The following is a 23,076-nucleotide window of genomic DNA, read 5'->3' on the forward strand; positions in this document are numbered from 1 at the left end:
CTCCCCAGTCTCCCTTCCTTCCCCCTCTTATGAGCAGCATTTAGCTCAAGGACCAGGTCACTGCAGAGGTGGGGGTGGAGGGAAAGCTTGAGCCCAGCACACATCTGTGACACCTGCTGAGCTGACGGTCACAGGGATTTTCTTCTTCTCAGTCCTCAGTGTGACTTCAAGGCCTAGGAGAGTTTCAGCTGCCCAGTTTTCCACGCTGCTTCTAACATTCAGTCCTCCCCACTTGGACACGCTGTGGGTCCTGCTCTGTGAGGGGCAGTGAGATCAGAGGGTGAGATTTGAGAAGCAGCTTCTGCACCATCCCTGCCTTCTGGTAATCAGACCCTCCTTTGCCCCTTTCCCCCCACTTCTGGGCATTTCTCTCCTGCTGCTGCTTCCCGTCAGTCCCAGCAGAGAGGGAACTAACAAGCTTATTCTAACTCTCAACTGTCTCCTGAGCTCTGTGTCCCTTGCTGGTGCCAAGAAACCTCCTTCCCCCATGCTCTGAGTCAGAGCCCAGCCACCTTAGAATAGCAGAACAGTGAGTCAGGGAGAGATGAGGGCCATGGTAGGGGGGACTGTGAGGGTCCAGGGTAGCCTGGGGTTGTAGGCTATACAAAGTAGAGATGAGGCTTACCTTGCAATGTTACTGTCTGGGTTAGTGGGGGGGGGGAAATATATATATATACACATATAAATACATATGTACATATATATGGGTGTGTGTGTGTGTGTATATATATATATATCATCTAGCACAACATCCATCATGAAGTAGGCACTGGGTAAAGAGAGCTGCTATTATTGTCATCATAATCTTGTCTTCTTCCAGGTCCAGTGACCTGCTGACCTTTGGCTTCATGTCCATGATGCCGGTATTAAGTGAAATGTCAAGGAAAAATGGAAGTAGGAAGTCCTGGTGACTTCTCCAACTGTGTCCTCTCCTCTTCCTAATCTATTCCCTCTCAGCATTTATGAGAAAGTGACATGGAAATAAAGCTCAGTGTTTTGAAATGCTGGGTTCTTTCTTTGTCCTAAATACTTCCAAATAGAGCCAGCCACAGAAGCCGCTCCACAGAGCTAGAATTTGAAAACCAGAAGCCAGTGAGGGGAAAGAAGTGGCCACAGGCAGAGGGAGCCTAGACCCTCACAGCCACCGCGACTCCTCCCCGCTGTCCGCCCCATGCTTCCAGTGACTTACTGGGATTGTCCAGCAGAGCTTTGATCTGTCTGGTAGGAGTATGGCCTTCACTTAGGAAAAGACAATAATGAGAAATCCAAACTTAGCAAACCAAAATGAGGACAAAGGGACTCATGTTACATACAAATGGATTCTTGGCAAAAGACTTCGGATGATGCTGCTGTGTGAAAAGAGGCACCCCTGGGTGTAGGGATGTAGGGTAAGCTCTGAGCGAGTCCCTTAAAAAGAAACCACTCCCCCAGGAGACCCAGAGTGATGTGTTAGCCCTGAGCTTTGCCCAGATGGTTGATCCTCCCAAAATGTAGGAAGTTTCCCCAGGGAAGAAATTTCACAGTTTCCACTATCCATAAGGATTTTAATCTCTCTCTAGGAAGTCACCAGAAATCCGAGGGAAAATTCCCAGCTGATCCCTTGAATCCTCCCTTCTCTTCCCAGTTCCTTGGTACTCCTAGTGCTGGGGAGGGTTTAAGGAGCCAATTCCCTCCCAGCATTTCCTCCCCAGTTACAAAACACGAAAATGGTCATTGTAGGGTCAAAGATCTTTGCATCCCAAGAACAAAAGAAAGTTTTTGGAACAGTAGTTTTTCTTCAGAATTTTTATCCACAAGGGATAGATAAAGAACAACCTTACTTTATGAGACCAGGATGTTTAAATGAAGACAGTATCCTAGAAACTTAGCAAAGTGATGTGAGACATGAAATAAAAAGATGTGTCTATCTCTGTCCTTCAGTAGGCACGGTGCATCTCAGTACTGGTGTCCTGAGGCTTTGCAAATCAGGATGGCGAGTATCTGGTTTGGCTATTATTTCCATGTGGGGAAAATGGAGGAAAAGAACAATTCCGATTCCCTGCAGCCCCAGTCTTGTTGCCTGCCAGCAGTGGAGATTGTTCACAGTCGGGCGCTACTCAAAGTAAGTATACACATATTCTATTGATATGTCCCAGCAATCCTCTCCTGGACATACATTCTAGACATTCTCACCCAGGTTCTAAAGGGGACACATACCAGATTCCACTGTGGGTTTGCATGTGGTGCCAGGGAAGTGGGCAATAAAGTGGGAGTGGAGGTCCAAAATGTGGTAGTAGCCCACCCCTGAGGACCTACAGCAGACGGCACAATGGACCAGATGTACTGCTCTTGGCAACATACATGCATCCCAAAACCACAGAGCTGAGTGAAGAAAGTACAGAATAAGGACTGCAATATAATACAACCACATGTGTAAATTAAAAATGCACGCACACAAGAGGAACACACATTTATCATAAACACATAAAACAAAAGATACACATTATGTAAACTGGAACAGTTACCTATGTGGGAAGGAACATGAGAATGGGGAACAGAGGTGAATATATAAATAAACCAGGACCACACTAAAACTTGTACACGAATGTTCATATCAGAATGATTCCTAATACCCAGAAATTGGAAACAACCCAAATGTCCATGAACTGATGGATACATGAAAGTGGTATATCCATACAATGGGGTAATGTTTGGCCATAAACAGGAATAAAGTGCTAATTAACGCTACAACGTGGATGACCTTTGAAAACATTATGCTAAGTGAAAGAAGCCTGCACAAAAGACCACATATTGTGTGACTCTATTTTTATGAAATGTCCGGAATTAGCAAATCTAAAGAAACAGAAAGTAGATTAAGGTTGCCTAGCGCTAGGGGGCAGGGGGTGTTGAGGGAAAATGGGGAGTGACTGCTAATGGGTGTCAGGTTTCTTCCTGGGGTGATGAAAATGTTTTAAACTTAGATTGTAGTGATGGGTGTACAGCTCAGTATATATATCAAAAACCATTGTTTTACACATTAAATGGGCAAGTTTTATGGTATGTGAATTATATCTCAACAGAGACTTTTACAAAGAAAAACAGGAGGGGGAGGGTATGCTTAAGTGGTTGCCTGTGGGTCCTTCCTCTTTGTGCTTCTGGTTTCATAGGGAACTGGGTGAGGTTCACCTACCTTAACCCTGCGCATGGGCCATTGCCCTCAGATGTGCGCATTTGCCTCTGGCCCTTCTGGCTCAAAAACCCAGCACTGGCCAAAGGCTCCCTGGAACTGAGTCAAAGCTGACTCCAGGACAGGACTGACCAGCTACATGCAGACCATGTCCTCCACTGCCCAAAGAGGCTCACTGCCAGCTTGGGGTGGAGGGTTTCCTCACAATAGAAGTTGGAAGGGACATTCAGGGCCTTTGGTGTTCTATTAACTAAAAGTAAGTTTATCATCAGTCAGCAGTGTAACTCTAAGAAGACATATCTTTCCTTCCTGGCTTTGTCATACTTAACTTCTCTGAGCCTCAGTTTCTCTCTCTGAGAGATGGGCATATAATTACCTAGAGCAGTTTGGGATAGTAAACTGAACCTGCCTTCCAAAGAGACAACCACATATACTAATACAGTCTTGAATTTGGCAAAATTGGTAGAAGGCTCCAGATCATGGGAAGTAAAGCATAATCTTAATTGAGAGTCTGTTATGTGCCGGACAGTGGTGGGTGCTGGGAAACAAAGATGGGTGGAATGGTTTTAGGAGTCAGGTATCTTGGGTACAAATGACAGAAACCCAACTTAAACTGACAGCAGCAGAAAAAGGGAATACAGTGGCTCAGAAATGAGCTGAGTGGTAGAGACTCCTCTCCTCCTCTGCATCATTTTCTGTGGATGGTCCGAGAAAAATTCCTATCCCTCCTAGCTTACTGACCTAGGTGGGAGATGAGAGAATCTTTCAGCAGATTCCTAGTCTCCCTTCCTTTGGAAACAGAGTGGGTATGTCCAGTGCTGTAACTACAGTCGAATGGAAATGCAGAGAAGCCAATATCCTATCAGGAAAAATCTCAACACTTTTAAGCCTGAAAGGAGTCTCTGCCCATTAGGAGATTAGTAGTGGCAAGTGACAGAAAATGGGGCTTAAACTGCATGGAACAATGATGGTGACTTATGGGCTCTCCCGTAACTGAAAAGTTCTGGGATAGAGTGGCCTGAAGGTTTATCAGGGCTCTATCCCCTTCCCTGCAGTTCTCTCGCCTCTGCCCTCCATGTGTGTCTGCTCTGTCTCAGGCTGGCTGCCTCCATGGCGGTGAGGTAGCCCTCATCATCAGTCAGAGCAACACACTGCCTTGTTCCCATCTGGGGATAAGGCAAGAGCAGCTTCCTGCAGTCGCTGAAGGAAAGTCTGTAAAGGGTGGCTCTGCCTGGACCACCACGGCCTGGGCAACGCCCATGTCAACTCCTGAGACCGTGATGGGCTGATGTGCTTCCATGAGTCAGAATCCACCTGGAAAATCACAGCTCACTTCCCAGTGGGAGAGCGTGGAAGGACATGGAGAACACGAACACAGTGCTTCCCACAGGGTCACAGATCTCATTTACAGGAGAGGATATGGGGGCCAAAGCTTGCCCAAGGCTCCACATCTGGTTTGTGGCAAATCTAAGACCAGATGTCAGTGGTTTTGCCTACAGTTGGCTGCTTTTGAATTAATAATAGAATAGAAGACCTTGATGGGAAGCAAACACCCCATCACTAAGGAGATTCAAGCCGAGGCTTGATGGCATCCTAGCTACAAAAGGAATTACCACACTGATTTCCAAGGGAGGACAGAGGCCTCTGTTACTGGTGCTCCGTGGGAACAGCATGGGGATGAGACAACTAATCTCAGGAAGGGATAGTGGAGATGGGGCTCTGCAGCAGGGCTGGGCTCATCCTGTCCTCTTTCCTGGATTTGTAACTTCCTGAGAGAGCCTGACTCCCCTCTGCTTTCCCCTCCTCCCTGCCCTTTTCCCAGGTTGAGATGGACAAGCTGGGGCTGGTAATTGTGTTGGTTCAGCTTCTTCCCTGGCCCTGCCAGCCCAGTAATCTGATTTCCAAGGGACGAGGGATGGCAGGGCCCAGGCTCAGGAAGAAATCTCCTCCCTTGTGTCCATCGGGCCTGTTAATTTGATAGAACTACTTGCTGAGCTTCCACAGAACCCTCATTAGGAACAAATTTCATCTGGTTCCCACAGCCCTGGCCCTGAAGAGCTCTCCAGCTCTCAGCCCAGAAGAAACTTCAGCTTCCAATTTAATTTCTGCATAAGGAAATTGTCTTTATTATAATAATAGCAACCAGAGATTGAGCACCTACTGCATGTCAGACACAGTACCGGGTGCTTTGTATCTGATGACTCAGTGTGTGTGCTGTTAGACTTGTGAATTCACAGGTGCTCCAAGCTAGGCTCTTGGCTAATGATCCCCTTTGTCACATGATTCTCCCTCCATTTGAACGGATTTGCTCTTGGGCCTGGGACCTTTGGCCATATCTGAGGATTGCGTGATCCTCAGTGTTTCCAGGGCAAGATGGCTGCCTGAGTGAAGCAGGATCTGACCCAAGTCTCCTCTCCTGCCCAAGGGTTCCTGGTGTCTAACAGGTGCCAGCAGCCACTCAGGACACCCGTTGGAGCTCACCTTCACCATCCCGCCCCATCACCATAACAACCACCTGTGGCTTCAAACCCTGTTCTAAAGCTCATCTGCCAAGCATCATGGAAGGTATGTAGCTCAGTGGAAAGAAAGACGCTGGGCCCTGGAGAGAAGCAGCTTTGCCACCTATCAGCTACGTGACCTTGGACCAGTTATCTAAACTCTGAGCTGGGGCTTCCTCATCTGGGAATGGTGAGAGTGTAATCTACCTTAGAGGACATTTGTGAGAATTAAATGAAGTAAAGGATATGCAACCTAGTCTCCAATTTCACTGTGTGGGATGGGAATTATTAATCACCCCTGGCTCAAGTATTTTCCAAGGGCCTGAACCACCTCTATGCCTGGCCATCTGGCCCTACACTTTGACTTCCTCCCCAGGAATCCCAGGATAATCACAGGGTTGTGGGGCTGTGGAGGGATTGCCAGATTGCTCATCACTTGGAAACTGCAGTCACCTGCTTGTTCTTTGAGGGTCCCTGTCCCCACAGAGCTCATGTTTTTATGACACAGATGACAGATAAGTAAATGAATATATAAAGTATCATGTTGTGACATGCTCTGTCCCAGTGGACATCAGGGAGGCTACAGGGACCCCAGCTAGGGTGCTGGTGTCAGTGCCACACTAGGGAAGTGACAAATGACTTTCCGTGCACCACTCCACCCAGACAATAGGCACCTGCTTCCCCAGGCCATCAGCCTGCTACCTAAGTCAGTCTTGGTGCCCACAGGTACAGCCTCTACCCCAAAGAAGCCTCTTCTCTCAGGCTGTTTCTGGGGTCAGACCTGGGCTCAGCCCCCGGCTTCTGCTGCCCAACATTGTCATGAGTGCAAATTCTGGGCAGCTCAGGGAGATACCGACTCCCCCTCTCAAAGAGCGTCACGACTGGCTCCCCTGCCTCTTTTGAATCTATTCAGATGTCACCTCTCCCAGGAAGTCTTCCCTGACCACCTGTTCTAAATTAGTCAGCCTCACACATGACCCCCACCCCACTTTCCCCCATCCTAACTGCCCATCTCCTTAGCCAAAACTAACAAGTGAGTCCAACGAGGTCACATGATACAAAGTCAATATACAAAAATCAATTGTATTTTAGGATTCTTTTTTTTTTTTTTTTTTTTTTTGTGGTACGCAGGCCTCTCCCAGTTGTGGCCTCTCCCGTTGCGGAGCACAGGCTCCGGACGCACAGGCTCAGCGGCCATGGCTCACGGGCCCAGCCGCTCCGCGGCATGTGGGATCTTCCCGGACCGGGGCACGAACCCGTGGCCCCTGCATCGGCAGGCGGACGCTCAACCACTGCGCCACCAGGGAAGCCCTAGGATTCATTTTGACTTAACATTTGTATAAAGTGTGAGGTAAGGGTTGAAGTTAGTTGTTTTCATATGGATATCAGGTTGTTCCAACACCATTTGTTGAAAACATTATTGTTCTCCATAAAATAACCTTGGCACTTCTGTAAAAAATTTCACTGACTATATATGTATTGGCTTATTTCTGGCTCTATAATGTTCCATTGATCCATATGTCTATCTTTATAGAAATATCACATTGTCTTGATTATGTAGGTTTGTAATAAGTCTTGAAATCAGACAAGTCTTCCAGCTTTGTTATTTTTGTTGTTTTTTGGCCACATTGCTTATGGGATCTTAGCTCCCTGACCAGGAATTGAACCTAGGCCCTCGGCAGTGAAAGCGTGGAGTCCTAACCACTGGACTGCCAGGGAATTCCCTCTTCTTCTTTTACAAAATTGTTTCAAATATTCTAGGTACTTTCTATTTCCACATACATTTTATTTTTTATTTAATTTTTAAAGTTTTGTATTGAAGTATAGTGATTTACAATGCTGTGTTAGCTTCTGGTGTACAGTAAAGTGATTCGGTTCTATATATATATATATATATATATATATATTCTTTTTCATTATGATTTATTACAGGGTATTGAATATAGTTCCCTGTGCTATACAAGTAGGACCTTGTTGTTTATTTTATATATAGCAGTTTGTAAATTTCCGCATATATTTTGGAGTCAGCTTGTCAATTTCTATGGGAAAAGAAAAAGAAAAAAGCCAACTAGCAGCTTATTGGGATTGCTTTGAACAATTTGCAATTGAAAAATAGCTTAATTTGAGGAGAATTGATATCTTAACAATATTGTGGCTTTCGATCCATAAACATGGTGTATCTGTCCATTTAATGTTCATTTACTTGGTCTTATTAAAATTTTCAGTGGAATATTTTATAGTTTCCTGTAGAGAGTTCCTCACATATTATGTTAAATCTATCCCTGAGAAATCAAGTTTTTGTGTTATTGTAAATTGTATTTTTATATTTTCATTTCTAACTATTTATTGCTAATATATAGAGATACATTTGATTTTTGTATATTGACTTTGTATCATGTGATCTTGCCAAACTTATTTATTAGTTTTGGTAGCTTTTTGTAGGTACCTTAGGACTTCCAAAGTAGACAGTCATGTTGTCTTTGAATAAGGATAGTTTCCCTTTCAACCTGTATAGCTTTTATTTGTTTTACTTTCCTTATTGCACTGTCTAGGACCTCCTCTACTGTGTTGAAAAGAAGTGGTGAGGTGGTCATTTTTGTTCTTTACCCAGTCTTTGGGGGAACACATTCAGTCTTTCACCATTAAGTATTATATTGGCTGGAGATTATTCATAGATGTCCTTTAACAAGTTAAGAAAGTTCCTGTCTATTTATTGTTTACTGAATGGCTTTTGAATTTTGTCAAAAAATTTTATAACTCAAGTGAGATGATCATATAGTTGTTTGGTTTTTTTTTCAGTGGCGCTAGTATGGTGAATTACATTGATTAATTTTCAAGTGGTAAAAAAACCTTTCATTCCTGGGATAAAACTGATTTGGTCATGCCTCATTTCCCTTTCTATCCTATTGCCAGATTTGATTTGTTAAAATTTTGTTAAGGGTCTATGTTCATTAGGGATTCACTTTTTTTTTGTGTGATCTTATAATCAAACCTTTTTTTCTGATTTGGGTATCAGGGTAGTGCTGGCCTCAAAATATGAGTTGGGAAGTGTTCCTTTTTTTTTCTTTTTTTCATTTTCTGTGTAGAATTGATTCAATTTCTTCCTTAAATGTTAGGTCTGATTTACTATTAAAGCCATCTGGACCTGGAATTTTCTTTATAGGAAGATTTTTTAAAAAATCAATTTACTGATGTATTGTTTATGGCTGCTTTCACACTAGAAAGGCAGAGCTCAGTAAATGCAATGGAGAACATATGGTCCACCAAAGCCAACAGCACTATCTTTCCTTCCACAAAAGAAGTTTGCCAACCCTGCTCCACAGCAGTGCCCTGTCCATATGATGGCTGCTTGAATTAATTCAGCTTCCTTGAAGAGGCTGACTCTGAGATGGAAACTGAGCCAAGTGGTTGACAGGGTCTTGGCGCTCCTGCCAGGTTTTAGGCCTGAGCCTCTGAGGTGCGAGAGCCGAGTTCAGGACATTGGACCACCAGAGACCTCCCAACCCCACGTAATATCAAACAACGAAAGCTCTCCCAGAGATCTCCATCTCAACGCTAAGACCCAGATCCACTCAACGACCAGCAAGCTACAGTGCTAGATACCTTATGCCAAACAACTAGCAAGACAGGAACACAACCCCACCACTAGCAGAAAGGCTGCCTAAAATCATAATAAGGCCACAGACACCCCAAAACACACCACCAGATGTGGACCTGCCCACCAGAAAGACAAGATACAGCCTCATCCACCAGAACACAGGCACCAATCCCCTCCACCAGGAAGCCTACACAACCCACTGAACCAACCTTACCCACTGGGGGCAGACACCAGAAACAATGGGAACTATGAACCTGCAACCTGAGAAAAGGAGACCCAAAACACTGTAAATTAAGCAAAATGAGAAGAAAGAGAAGTACATAGTGGATGAAGGAGCAAGGTAAAAACCCACCAGACCTAACAAATGAAGAGGAAATAGGCAGTCTACCTGAAAGAGAATTCAGAGTAATGATAGTAAAGATGATCCAAAATCTTGGAAATACAATGGAGAAAATACAAGAAATGTTTAACAAGGACCTAGAAGAACTAAAGAGCAAACAAACAATGATGAACAACACAATAAATGAAATTAAAAATTCTCTAGAAGGAATCAGTAGCAGAATAACTGAGCCAGAAAAACAGATAAGTGACCTGGAAGATAAAATAGTGGAAATAACTACTGCAGAGCAGAATAAAGAAAAAAGAATGAAAAGAATTGAGGACAGTCTCAGAGACCTCCAGGACAACATTAAATGCACCAACATTCAAACTATAGGGGTCCCAGAAGAAGAAGAGAAAAAAAAGGGATGGAGAAAATATTTGAAGAGATTATAGTTGAAAATTTCCCTAATATGGGAAAAAAAATAGCCAAGGCCAGGAAACGCAGAGAGTCCCATACAGGATAAATCCAAGGAAAAACATGCCAAGACACATATTAATCAAACTATCAAAAAGTAAATACAAAGAAAAAATATTAAAAACAGCAAGGGAAAAGCAACAAATAATGTACAAGGGAATCCCCATAAGGTTAACAGATGATCTTTCAGCAGAAACTCTGCAAGCCAGAAGGGAGTGGCAAGACATATTTAAAGTGATGAAAGGGGAAAACCTACAACCAAGATTACTCTACCCAGCAAGGATCTCACTCAGATTCGACAGAGAAATTAAAACCTTCACAGACAAGCAAAAGCTAAGGGAATTCAGCACCACAAACCAGCTTTACAACAAATGCTAAAGGAACTTCTCTAGGCAAGAAACACAAGAGAAGGAAAAGACATACAATAACAAACCCAAAACAATTAAGAAAATGGTAATAGGAACATACATATCGGTAACTACCTTAAAAGTAAGAGGATTAAATGCTCCAACCCGAAGACATAGACTGGCTGAATGGATATAAAAACAAGACCCATCTATATGCTGTCTACAAGAGACCCACTTCAGACCTAGGGACACATACAGACTGAAAGTGAGGGGATGGAAAAAGATATTCCATGCAAATGGAAATCAAAAGAAAGTTGGAGTAGCAATTCTCCTATCAGACAAAATAGACTTTAAAAAAAAGACTAATACAAGAGACAAGGAAGACACTATATAATGATCAAAGGATCAATCCAAGAAGAAGATATAACAATTGTAAATATTTATGCACCCAACACATAAGGGTGCATAAATACATAAGGCAAATGCTAACAGCCATAAAAGGAGAAATCGACAGTAACACAATAATAGTAGGGGACTTTAACACCCCACTTTCACCAATGGACAGATCATCCAAAATGAAAATAAATAAGGAAACACAAGCTTTAAATGATACATTAAACAAGATGGACTTAATTGATATTTATATGACATTCCATCCAAAAAAAACAGAATACACTTTCTTCTCAAGTGCTCATGGAACATTCTCCAGGATAGATCATATCTTGGGTCACAAATCAAGCCTTAGTAAATTTAAAAAATTTGAAATCATATCAAGTATGTTTTCCTACCACAATGCTATGAGACTAGATGTCAATTAGAGGAAAAAGTCTGTAAAAAGTACAAACACATGGAGGCTAAACAATACACTACTAAATAACGAAGAGATCACTGAAGAAATCAAAGAGGAAATCAAAAAATACCTAGAAACAAATGACAATGAAAACACGATGACCCAAAACCTATGGGATGCAGCAAAAGCAGTTCTAAGAGGGAAGTTTATAGCAATACAAGCCTACCTCAAGAAAAAAGAAAAATCTCAAATAAACAATCTAACCTTACACCTAAAGGAACTAGAGAAAGAAGAACAAACAAAACCCAAAGTTAGTAGAAGGAAAGAAATAAAGATCAGAGCAGAAATAAATGAAAAAGAAATGAAAGAAACAATAGCAAAGATCAATAAAACTAAAAGCTGGTTCTCTGAGAAGATAAACAAAATTGATAAACCATTAACCAGACTCATCAAGAAAAAAAGAGAGAACACTCAAATCAATAGATTTAGAAATGAAACAGGAGAAGTAACAACTGACACTGCAGAAATACAAAGGATCATGAGAGATTACTACAAGCAACTACATGCCATTAAAATGGACAACCTAGGGACTTCCCTGGTGGTGCAGTGGTTAGGCATCGGCCTGCCAATGTGGAGGACATGGGTTCGAGTCCTGGTCCGGGAAGATACCACATGCGGCAGAGAGACTAAGCCCGTGTGCCACAACAAATGAACCTGCGAGCCACAACTACTGAAGCCCACATGCCACAACTACTGAAGCCCACTCACCTAGAGCCCGTGCTCCACAACAAGAAAAGCCACCGCAACGAGAAGCCCACACACCACAACAAAGAGTAGCCCCCACTTGCCGCAACTAGGGAAAGCCCACATGCAGCAACAAAGACCCAATGCAACCAAAAATAAATAAATAAATTAATTAATTAAAAAAAATAAGACAACCTGGGAGAAATGGATAAATTCTTAGAAAAGCACAACCTTCTGAGACTGAACCAGGAAGAAATAGAAAATATAAACAGACCAATCACAAGCACTGAAATTGAAACTGTGATTAAAAATCTTCCAACAAACAAAAGCCCAGGACCAGATGGCTTCACAGGTGAATTCTATCAAATGTTTAGAGAAGAGCTAACACCTATTCTTCTCAAACTTTTCCAGAATATAGCAGAGGGAGGAATACTCCCAAACTCATTCTACGAGGCCACCATCACCCTGATACCAAAACCAGACAAAGATGTCACAAAGAAAGAAAACTACAGGCCAATATCACTGATAAACATGCATGCAAAAATCCTCAACAAAATACTAGCAAACAGAATCCAACAGCACATTAAAAGGATCATACACCATGATCAAGTGTGGTTTATCCCAGGAATGCAAGGATTCTTCAATATACGCAAATCAATCAATGTGATAAACCATATTAACAAATTGAAGGAGAAGAACTATATGATCATCTCAATAGATGCAGAAAAAGCATTTGACAAAATTCAACACCCATTTATGAAAGAAACCCTCTAGAAAGTAGGCATAGAGGGAACTTACCTCAACATAATAAACGCCATATATGACAAACCCACAGCCAACATCGTTTTCAATGGTGAAAAACGAAACCATTTCCACTAAGATCGGGAAAAAGACTAGGTTGCCCACTCTCACTACTATTATTCAACATAGTTTTTGAAGTTTTAGCCACAGCAATCAGAGAAGAAAAAGAAATAACAGTAATCCAAATCAGAAAAGAAGTAAAACTGTCACTGTTTGCAGATGACATGATACTATACATAAATAATCCAAAGGTGTTACCAGAAAACTACTAGAGCTAATCAATGAATTTGGTAAAGTAGCAGGATACAAAATTAATGCACAGAAATCTCTTGCATTCCTATACACGAATGATGAAAAATCTGAAAGTGAAATTAAGGAAACACTCCCATTTACCATTGCAACAAAAAAATGAAGTACCTAGGAATAAACCTACCTAAGGAGACAAAAGACCTGTATACAGAAACTATAAGACACTGATGAAAGAAATTAAAGATGGTACAAACAGATGGAGAGATATACCATGTTCTTGGATTGGAAGAATCAACATTGTGAAAATGACTGCTACCCAAAGCAATCTACAGATTCAATGAAATCCCTATCAAACTACCAATGACATTTTTCAGAGCTAGAACAAAAAATTTCACAATTTGTATGGAAACACAAAAGACCCCAAATAGCCAAAGCAATCTTGAGAAAGAAAAACAGAGATGGAGGGATAAGGCTCCCTGACCTCAGACTATACTACAAAGCTACAGTAATCAAGACAGTATGGTACTGGCACAAAACCAGAAATATAGATCAATAGAACCGGATAGAAAGCCCAGAGATAAACCCATGCACATATGTCACCTTATCTTTGATAAAGGAGGCAAGAATATACAATGGAGAAAAGACAGCCTCTTCAATAAGTGATGCTGGGAAAACTGGACAGCTACATGTAAAAGAATGAAATTATAACATTCCCTAAACCATACACAAAAATAAATTCAAAATGAATTAAAGACCTAAATGTAAGGCCAGACACTATAAAACTCTTAGAGGAAAACCTAGGCAGAACACTCTATGACATAAATCACAGCAAGATCCTTTTTGACCCACCTCCTAGAGAAATGGAAATAAAAACAAAAATAAACAAATGGGACCTAATGAAACTTAAAAGCTTTTGCACAGCAAAGGAAACCATAAATAAGACGAAAAGACAATCCTCAGAATGGAAGAATATATTTGCAAGCGAAGCAACTAACAAAGAATTAATCTCCAAAATATACAAGCAGCTCATGCAGCTCAATATCAAAAAAACAAACAACCCAATCCAAAAATGGGTAGAAGACCTAAATAGACATATCTCCAAGGAACATATACAGATTGCCAACAAACACATGAAAGGATGCTCAACATCACTAATCATTAGAGAAATGCAAATCAAAACTACAGTGAGGTATCACCTCACACCAGTCAGAATGGCCATCATCAAAAAATCTACAAACAGTAAATGCTGGAGAGGGTGTGGAGAAAAGGGAACAGTCTTGAACTGTTGGCAGGAATGTAAATTGATGCAGCCACTATGGAGAACAGTATGGAGGTTCCTTAAAAAACTACAAATAGAACTACCATATGACCCAGCAATCCCACTATTGGGCATATACCCTGAGAAAACCAAAATTCAAAAAGAGTCATGTACCACAAAGTTCATTGCAGCTCTATTTACAATAGCCAGGACATGGAAGCAACCTAAGTGCCCATCGACAGATGAATGGTTAAAGAAGCTGTGGCACATATATACAGTGGAATATTACTCAGCCATAAAAAGAAATGAAATTGAGTTATTTGTAGTGAGGTGGATGGACCTAGAGCCTGTCATACAGAGTGAAGTAAGTCAGAAAAAGAAAAACAAATACCGTATGCTAACACATATATATGGAATCTAAAAAAAAAAGGTTCTGAAGAACCTAGGGCCAGGACAGGAATAAAGATGTAGATGTAGAGAGTGGACTTGAGGACACGGGGAGGGGGAAAGGTAAGCTGGGATGAAGTGAGATAGTGACATGGACATATATACACTACCAAATGTAAACTAGATAGCTAGTGGGAAGCAGCCACATAGTACAGGGAGATCAGCTCAGTGCTTTGCGACCACCTAGAGGGGTGGGATAGGGAGGGTGGGAGGGAGACGCAAGAGGGAGGGGATATGGGGATATATGTATATGTATAGCTGATACACTTTGTTATAAAGAAGAAACTAACACACCATTGTAAAGCAATTATACTCCAATAAAGATGTTTTTAAAAAAAAGAAATTATGAAAACATAAACTATGGGAAATTTTAGGAAAAAAATGTGTAAAAAATTATACAGATCTACCAGCAAAAAAAAAAGAGTCGTTTACCACAATGTTCATTGCAGCTCTATTTACAATAGCCAGGACATGGAAGCAACCTAGGTGTCCTTAGACAGATGAAGAAGGTGTGGCACATATATACAATCGAATATTACTCAGCCATAAAAGGAAACGAGGGCTTCCCTGGTGGTGCAGTGGTTGAGAGTCCGCCTGCTGATGCAAGGGACACGGGTTCGTGCCTCGGTCCGGGAAGATCCCACATGCCGTGGAGCGGCTGGGCCCGTGAGCCATTGCCGCTGAGCCTGCACATCTGGAGCCTGTGCTCCACAACGGGAGAGGCCACAACAGTGAGAGGCCCACATACCCAAAAAAAAAAGGAAACGAAATTCAGTTATTTGTAGTGAGGTGGCTGGACCTAGAGACTGTCATACCGAGTGAAGTAAGTCAGAAAGAGAAAAAAAAATGCCATATGCTAACACATATATATGGAATCTAAATATATATATATATGATTCTGAAGAACCTAGGGGCAGGACAGGAATAAACACGCAGATGTAGAGAATGAACTTGAGGACATGGGGGGGGGAAAGGTAAGCTGAGACGAAGTGAAAGAGTGGCATGGACAAATGTACACTACCAAAGGTAAAGTAGATAGCTAGTGGGAAGCAGCCGCATAGCACAGGGAGATCAGCTTCGTGCTTTGTGACTACCTAGAGGGGTGGGATAGGGAGGGTGGGAGGGAGACGCAAGACAGAGGAGAAATGGGGATATATGTATACATATAGCTGATTCACTTTGTTATACAGCAGAAACTAACACACCATTGTAAAGCAATTATACTCCAATAAAGATGTTAAAAAAAATCAATTTACTTAAAATTTTTTATATTGAGATAAATTCCACATAACATAAAATTCACCATTTAAACCATTTTAAGGTGTATAATATATTGGGTTTTTACTATACTCACAGCATTGTGCAACCATTCCCACTACCTAATTCCAGAATATTTCCATCACCCCAGAAAGAAACCCCACGCCTCTCAATTCCCTCTTTCCCCATCCCCTGGTGACCAGTAATCTATTTTCTGTTTGTACGGATTAGCCTATTCTGAACATTTCATATAAATTCAATAGTACGCCATGTGGCCTCTGTGTCTTGTTTCTTTCACTTAGCATAATATTCTCAAGGTACCTCTATGTGTATCATGTATCAATACTTCATTCCTTTTTATGGCTGGGTAATACTCCATCGTATGGACATACCACATTTTGTTTATCCAGGCATCATTTGATGGAAACTTGGGTTATTTCAACTTTTCGGCTATTTCAAATAATGCCACTATGAACATGTTTTTGTGTGAACATATGTTTTCAGTTCTCTTGTGGAATTGCTAGGTCATATGGTAACTCTCTTTAACTTCTTGAGGAACTGCAAGGACTGTTTTCCAAAGTGGCCACATGCACCGTTTTACATTCCCACCAACAAAATATGAGGCTTTTGAATTTTTCATATCCTTGCCAACACTGGTTATTTTCCACTTTCATTGTTTCTTTAAAAAAGAGTGGGCTTCCCTGGTGGTGCAGTGGTTAAGAATCCACCTGTCAATGCAGGAGACACGGGTTCGAGCCCTGATCCAGGAAGATCCCACATGCCGCGGAGCAACTAAGCCCGTGTGCCACAACTACTGAGCCTGTGTGCCACAAATACTGAAGCCCACATGTCTAGAGCCCATGATTCCAACAAGAGAAGCCACCACAATGAGAAGCCTGTGCACCACAATGAAGAGTAGCCCCCGCTCGCAGCAACCAGAGAAAAGCCCACGTGCAGTAATGAAGACCCAATGCAACCAAAAATAAAATAAATTTATGAAGAAAAAATGAGTATTATAGTCATTCTAGTAGGTGTGAAGTGGTATCTCATTGTGGTTTTGAATTGTATTTTCCTAATGATTAATGACATTGGCAATTTTTTATATCTTATTTGGAGAAATGTCTAGTCAAACCCTTCAAAGCCTTTTTTGTTTTTTTTTTTTGCAGTACGCGGGCCTCTCACTGTTGTGGCCTCTCCCGTTGCAGAGCACAGGCTCCAGACGCGCAGGCTCAGCGGCCATGGTTCACGGGCCCAGCTGCTCCGCGGCATGTGGGATCTTCCCGGACCGGGGCACGAACCCGTGTTCCCTGCATCGGCAGGCGGACTCTCAACCACTGCGCCACCAGGGAAGCCCAAAGCCTATTTTTAAATTGGGGTGTTTGTCTTTTTATTGTTGAGCTTAAGAGTTCAATATGAATTCTGGATACTAGCCCATTATCAGGTACATGATTTGTAAATACATTATCCCATTCTGTGGCTTTTCATTTCACTTTTTGATGGTGTCCTTTGATGCATAATAGTCTAATTTACTCTTCCCCCCTTTGGTTGCTTGTGAACTGTTGGTGTCATAATTAAGAAACTATTACATAATTCAAGGTCACAAATATTTGTATCCAAGAATTTTATAGTTTTATCTTATATTTAGATCTTTGATCCATTTTGAGTTAATTTTTTAATATAGTGTGAGGTAGGAACCCAACTTCGTTCTTTTGCGTGTGGATATTCAGTTGTCCCAGCACCATTTGTTCTAAAGACTGTTCTTTCCCATTGAATGGTTTGACAACCTTATAGAACATCAGCTGACCATAGGTGTATGAGTTTATGTCTGGACTCTCTCTGGCCTATGTAACTGTGGTCGAGTGAGAGAAGAGTGGTGGGAGACGAGGTCAGAGGAGTCAAGACCTGGATTGTTCAGGGTCTTGCAGGCTGTAGAAAGGATTTTGGCTTTTGTTCTGAGTGAGATAGAGCCACTAGAGCATTTTGTTCAAAGGAGTGTCATGATCTGACTGACATTTTAGCAGAACCATCCTGTGTGTGCTGCTGTGTAGAGAATAAACAGAGGGGCAAGGCCTGAAGTAGGAAGACCAGCTGGGAGGCTATAGTAATAATCCTGGCCAGAGAAGCATATCAAGTGTGAAAGCAAAGAGCATGGCCCAGCAAGTGCCTAATGCATGAACTCTGTCAGGACTGGGTTAGTTTCCAGGAGCAGAAATCCATCACCTAGTTGGTTCTAGGTGGTGGTTAATAGGACAAAAGGGAATCTGGATTTGGGAACCAGCAGGTCAGTGGGTGACCCACCTCCATAGGTCTCAGTGGTCCATCGTCTCTCACCTGCTCTCTCAGCGGACCAGCTTTCTCTGCTTGATCAGTATTGGGCTAGAGAGAGGAGCTGTCCTTCCCTAGTGTCCAAGGATGGTGCCCCCTCCCCTTTTAACTGGCCTAACTTACCACCATTAATTAGACAAAAGCAGCTCCTGACAGGCCCAAGTCTCAGCCTCTCAAAGGCCCTCTGTCCAGTGCTATTATTAATAATGATAAAAATATTTTCCATTTCTGTCTGTGCTTCCCAGTTTTTAAAGCCAGAAAGTAGCATATTCTAGGAGGCCAGAAAGCATTATGGTTAAGATGTGGTTCCGGAACCCAGTGACTGGAGCTGGAATCCCAGTGTTCCATCATCTATTAGTTCTGTGACCTTCGGAAAGTTGCTTGACCTCATTTACAAAAAACATTTAATATGTTTGTTTGAATAGCTAATCCATGCACATGTGTAATATTCAATAGGCATAAAAAGATATAGAGTAAAAATAATTATCCTCCTACCCCTGTCTCATATGTCATCAGTCCCCACACTGATCAGTTTCTTACTTAATCTTTTGGAGCCTCAATTTCCTCTTCTGTACAATGGGAACAATGATGTTTGCCCAACCTCCCATCCAAAGCTTTCATGGAAATTAAATTAAACAACCTGAGCAGAAGTGCTTCATTAGTAAGCTGTGAGCCTATACAAATGGAAGGAGACAGTTTATATAAGCCAGGGGCATGACTTTGAAACTTTAAATAACCAAAGTCCATCAGGCTGTCCTCATTGATCCCAGGTCTGGATTTTGTTGAGATAAAGCAAACTGATTTTATGGAGTCTTCCCGTAATTTTTGAACTGTCAACATCCTACTCTTTCAAATTCCAGCTTGGGTGTCACCTGTTCTGAGAGGCTTTCCCTGATCCTTGAGTGGATCCTTCACCCCAACTCACATGCACCTGCTGTTTTTGAGGCCCACAATCTCTCCTTTTGGAGCTCTCTGTGCTGCAGGAGGCCTTTCTCTTGTTTGTCAATACATGGCAATGTAGCCCTGAATGGTGGAGTGAACAGAGCTTGGACTTCGGTGTCACCACCTCGGGGCTATGTGACCCAGGCAAGCGCTTTAATCTCTAAACCTGTTTCCTCAGCCACAGATTTTGGTTAATAACTTTACCTCTAAGGCAGCAGTTTTGGTCTCAGGACCTGACACTTCAAGGAAACAACAGTATGAACACAGAGTATAAAGACCATAGAACTTTTATGTGTGTAGGTTATAGCTGTATATTTAGATATCCACATATTTACCATATTATTTATACCTATATATTTATTTACTCATAGATTTACCATATTAAACATTAAAGCTGAGAAATTAAAACATCTTTATTTATTAATTTAAAAATAACAATAGCTTTGTTGTACACCTGAAACTAATATTGTAACTCACCTAAACCTCAATAAAAAATAATAAAATAAAAAACTTAAACATCCAACCCATTGCATGTTAACATGGTTATTTTTAATTTTTCAAAGTTATTTGTGCTTTCCAAAACAAAAGATTTACTGAGAAAAAAATAATGTTCTTTTGTATTTTTGCAAGCTGGATTCTCATATTTGTTCTACCTTCATTATGCTGCAATATGTGCTTTTGGTTGAAATATATGAAGACAATCTAACCTCATGCAAAAAGTAGCTGGAAAAGGGAGAGGTACTGATGTTTTAGTGGCCCTTTCAAATTATTGTGGATAGTCTTCTTCGACACTATACCAAAAATCAACAAGTGATAGTTTCTTTTTTTTTTTTTTTTGCGGTACGCGGGCCTCTCACTGCCGCAGCCTCTCCCGTTGAGGAGCACAGGCTCCGGACGCGCAGGCTCAGCAGCCATGGCTCACGGGCCCAGCCGCTCCGCGGCATGTGGGATCTTCCCGGACCGGGGTACGAACCCGTGTCCCCTGCATCGGCAGGCGGACTCTCAGCCACTGTGCCACCAGGGAAGCCCGTGATAGTTTCTTAAAGGTCTCCTACAGCATGAAATCTGAACTACTCGATAATCTTTTCATAGTCTGTCATATTAAAATCCATGGGTCTATCTTACACTTTAAGTGGTTCTTTTTCCTATGCATGATTTCATAACTTTGTGCATTAGTCATTTGGAGAGTATTTTTTATAGAATATGCAAATCTTCCGAAAGTTGACACATCTCATTATCAACCTAGAAAAATCACATGCCTAATATCACTGCCGATTTCATCAGAAAAGTCTTTAAGCATGAGAAGCTGTCCAGATCATAGTGGCAGATACAAGTTTTCCAAACTTCTATCATACTGTTGTTTTCCTTGAAGCAGAGGGCTCATTTTGTCTATTTTCAACAAAATGACTGCCAAACATCCAGATATGAAGAACAATGGTTTGTCTGTCAAGCATTCCTTAGAACAAAAATGATGTTCCAGGAAAAAGGTGGCTAATCTAGCTCACAACTCAAACAGTCATACGAGTACTAGTCCCTGAGACAGTCGTTGAAAGGCAGCAGAAGTGCTTTCTGTGTACTTCCCACTGTCACACAGAATAGTAAAACATGTACTTGGGGGAGACTTAATAAGATGGATAATGTTTACCGCTTCATCAAGGGCATTCTTCAGTGAAACTGGAATCTTTTTGCTGCAGCTATGTGGTGGTGAAGAAAACAATGACCATTAGTACAGTTTGGTGCCACTGCCTTGATCTGTGCTAAGGCATCAGCAGTCTTGCCCACCATAGCTTTTGTGCCGTCAACGAAAATGTCAACACAGTAAAAAAGCAAATAATATCTTAGTATTATAATGAAAATACTCTAAACCTTTCAGGATCCCTTGAAAGGGTCTTGGGACCCCCAGGGGCCAGCAAAATACACTTTCAGAACCACTGCTAAAGGGTTGTTGTTAGAATTAGATAAAACGACGTCCGTAAAGCAGTTGCTATGGTGCCTGGCACACTCCAAGTGCTTAAATGCTAGCAGTTCTGTTTATTATTCAAATTGACTTCACATACTGTATCTCACAATGACCTCTCTGTACCTACCACATCTAGCCCAGACTGCCTTTGTAGTATTAGCTTCACTGGATTATACTTATCCATGAGTTTCTCAAGGGCATGTATCTGTAACCAGGAGGCCTGCCTACTGTCCAGCTCATTTAAATGACTAAATGACCTACTCATGGTAATTATGTCAATTCCTATAGATGAAAAAGGCTGAGTGTCTGAGATTGAGTGACTTTTCAGCTAGTGGCTGCATCTGTACTGGTAAGGTCAATGCTGAGGGGCGGGGGAGAGGCTTAGGCAGCAAATGGGGAATCCATTGGGAGTAAGGGGTAGAGGAAAGGCAGGGGAAACATTTGCCAAGTGTAAACACTGCAAACAGACTTCCCCAAAGGCCAAGCTTGCCCACTGCTGCCTACATGGTGTTTTAAATTTTAAATCCCTGAGGAAAATGATAGAGTACAAATGGGGAATTTGCAAAAGAGAAAATCCAAAAACTAAAAATGCACTTGAAGAGATGCTGAAACTCATGAGTAATCAGACAAATGCAAGTTAAAACAACAATGAGATCTCACTTTATACCTAATAAACTGGCAAAATTAGAAAGCTGAGTGACACCCAGCATTGGTATCAACATGGGTGGCTGGGAACTCCCATGAAATTTGGGTGAGCAGATCAGCTGATGCTGCTATTCTGAAGCATAACCACTCAGTGTCTAGTTAAACGAGGTATAGACCTACCTAGGACCTGCTCCTGCACAAGTATCCTATGTAAATTCTGAAACTGCTGCATAAGTTTGTATAAAACTGCATGAAGTGGTTCAACAGAGCAATGTTTAAGGATGATGAAGAACCAGGGGCGTGGGAAGGTCTGTCTCAGTGAAATAAATGGGTAAATTGTGGTTGATGTACACCATAGATTACTGTATCAGTTGGGTCCCTGCAGGAACCAGATGCAGGCTCAAAAAGGGTGACTAAAGATAGTCTTCAGTCAAGGTATGGGCATGATTCAGGGAAACGGATAAGGAATGGTAAAGCCCCAATCTCTAGCAAGAGGGGCAAGTGGGGAGAACAACCTGAATCAACCAGAACTGGAGTCCTAAGGAAGGCCACCTGACAAAAGCTGTGGCTTATGTGGAGAAATGCAGCTACTGACAAACTGGACTAGCAAGAAAGGAGCCAGGGAGCAAATACCTGACCTCTCTCTTCCTGCCCTCTTATCTCTTCATAGTGCCCCCTGTTGGCCAATCCAATTGAAATTTGGAGAGCAAGGGAGCACATAGCAGGAAGGAGGAAGCTGAAGGGGCAGACACAGAATATCGATCAGAAGTATAATGCAGGGACTTCCCTGGTGGCATAGTGGTTAAGAATCTGCCTGCCAATGCAGGGGACACGGGTTCGAGCCCTGGTCGGGGAAGATTCCACATGCCGCGGAGCAACTAAGCCCCTGTGCCACAGCTACTGAGCCCGCATGCCACAGCTACTGAAGCCCACTCAGCTAGGGCCCGTGCTCCATAACAAGAGAAGCCACCGCAATGAGAAGCCCTCGCACCACAACAAAGAGTAGCCCCCACTCACCACAACTAGAGAAAGCCTGGGAGCAGCAAAGAAGACCCAATGCAGCCAAAAATAAATTAATTAATTAATTTAAAAAAAAGGAAAAGACATCAAGGCAATTCAATGGGTAAAGGAAAGTTATATCAACAAATTGTGCTGGAATAACAAGTTACTTATAAAAAAATGAACCTTGACTCCTATCTCGTACCACACACGAAAACTAGTTCAAATTGTATCACAAACCTAAACATAAAAAG

General features: G+C 42.0%; 1 long non-coding RNA gene across 2 annotated transcripts in view; it reads left to right on the plus strand.

Annotated features, from left to right (window-relative positions):
* The window catches only part of LOC132529750 (uncharacterized), a 41,657-nt gene that overhangs the window by 4,121 nt on the left and 14,460 nt on the right, over window positions 1-23,076 (plus strand). Inside the window, exons 2-3 of one of the 2 annotated variants that reach the window (XR_009543560.1) lie at window positions 1,921-2,101; window positions 5,592-5,731. This is a non-coding gene — a long non-coding RNA (uncharacterized LOC132529750). The remainder of the gene's footprint in view (window positions 1-1,920; window positions 2,102-5,591; window positions 5,732-23,076) is intronic. The other variant, XR_009543561.1, reaches the window with a different exon arrangement.

The sequence above is a fragment of the Lagenorhynchus albirostris genome, chromosome 1 (genome assembly GCF_949774975.1).
Source record: "Lagenorhynchus albirostris chromosome 1, mLagAlb1.1, whole genome shotgun sequence".
Lineage (NCBI taxonomy): Eukaryota > Metazoa > Chordata > Mammalia > Artiodactyla > Delphinidae > Lagenorhynchus > Lagenorhynchus albirostris.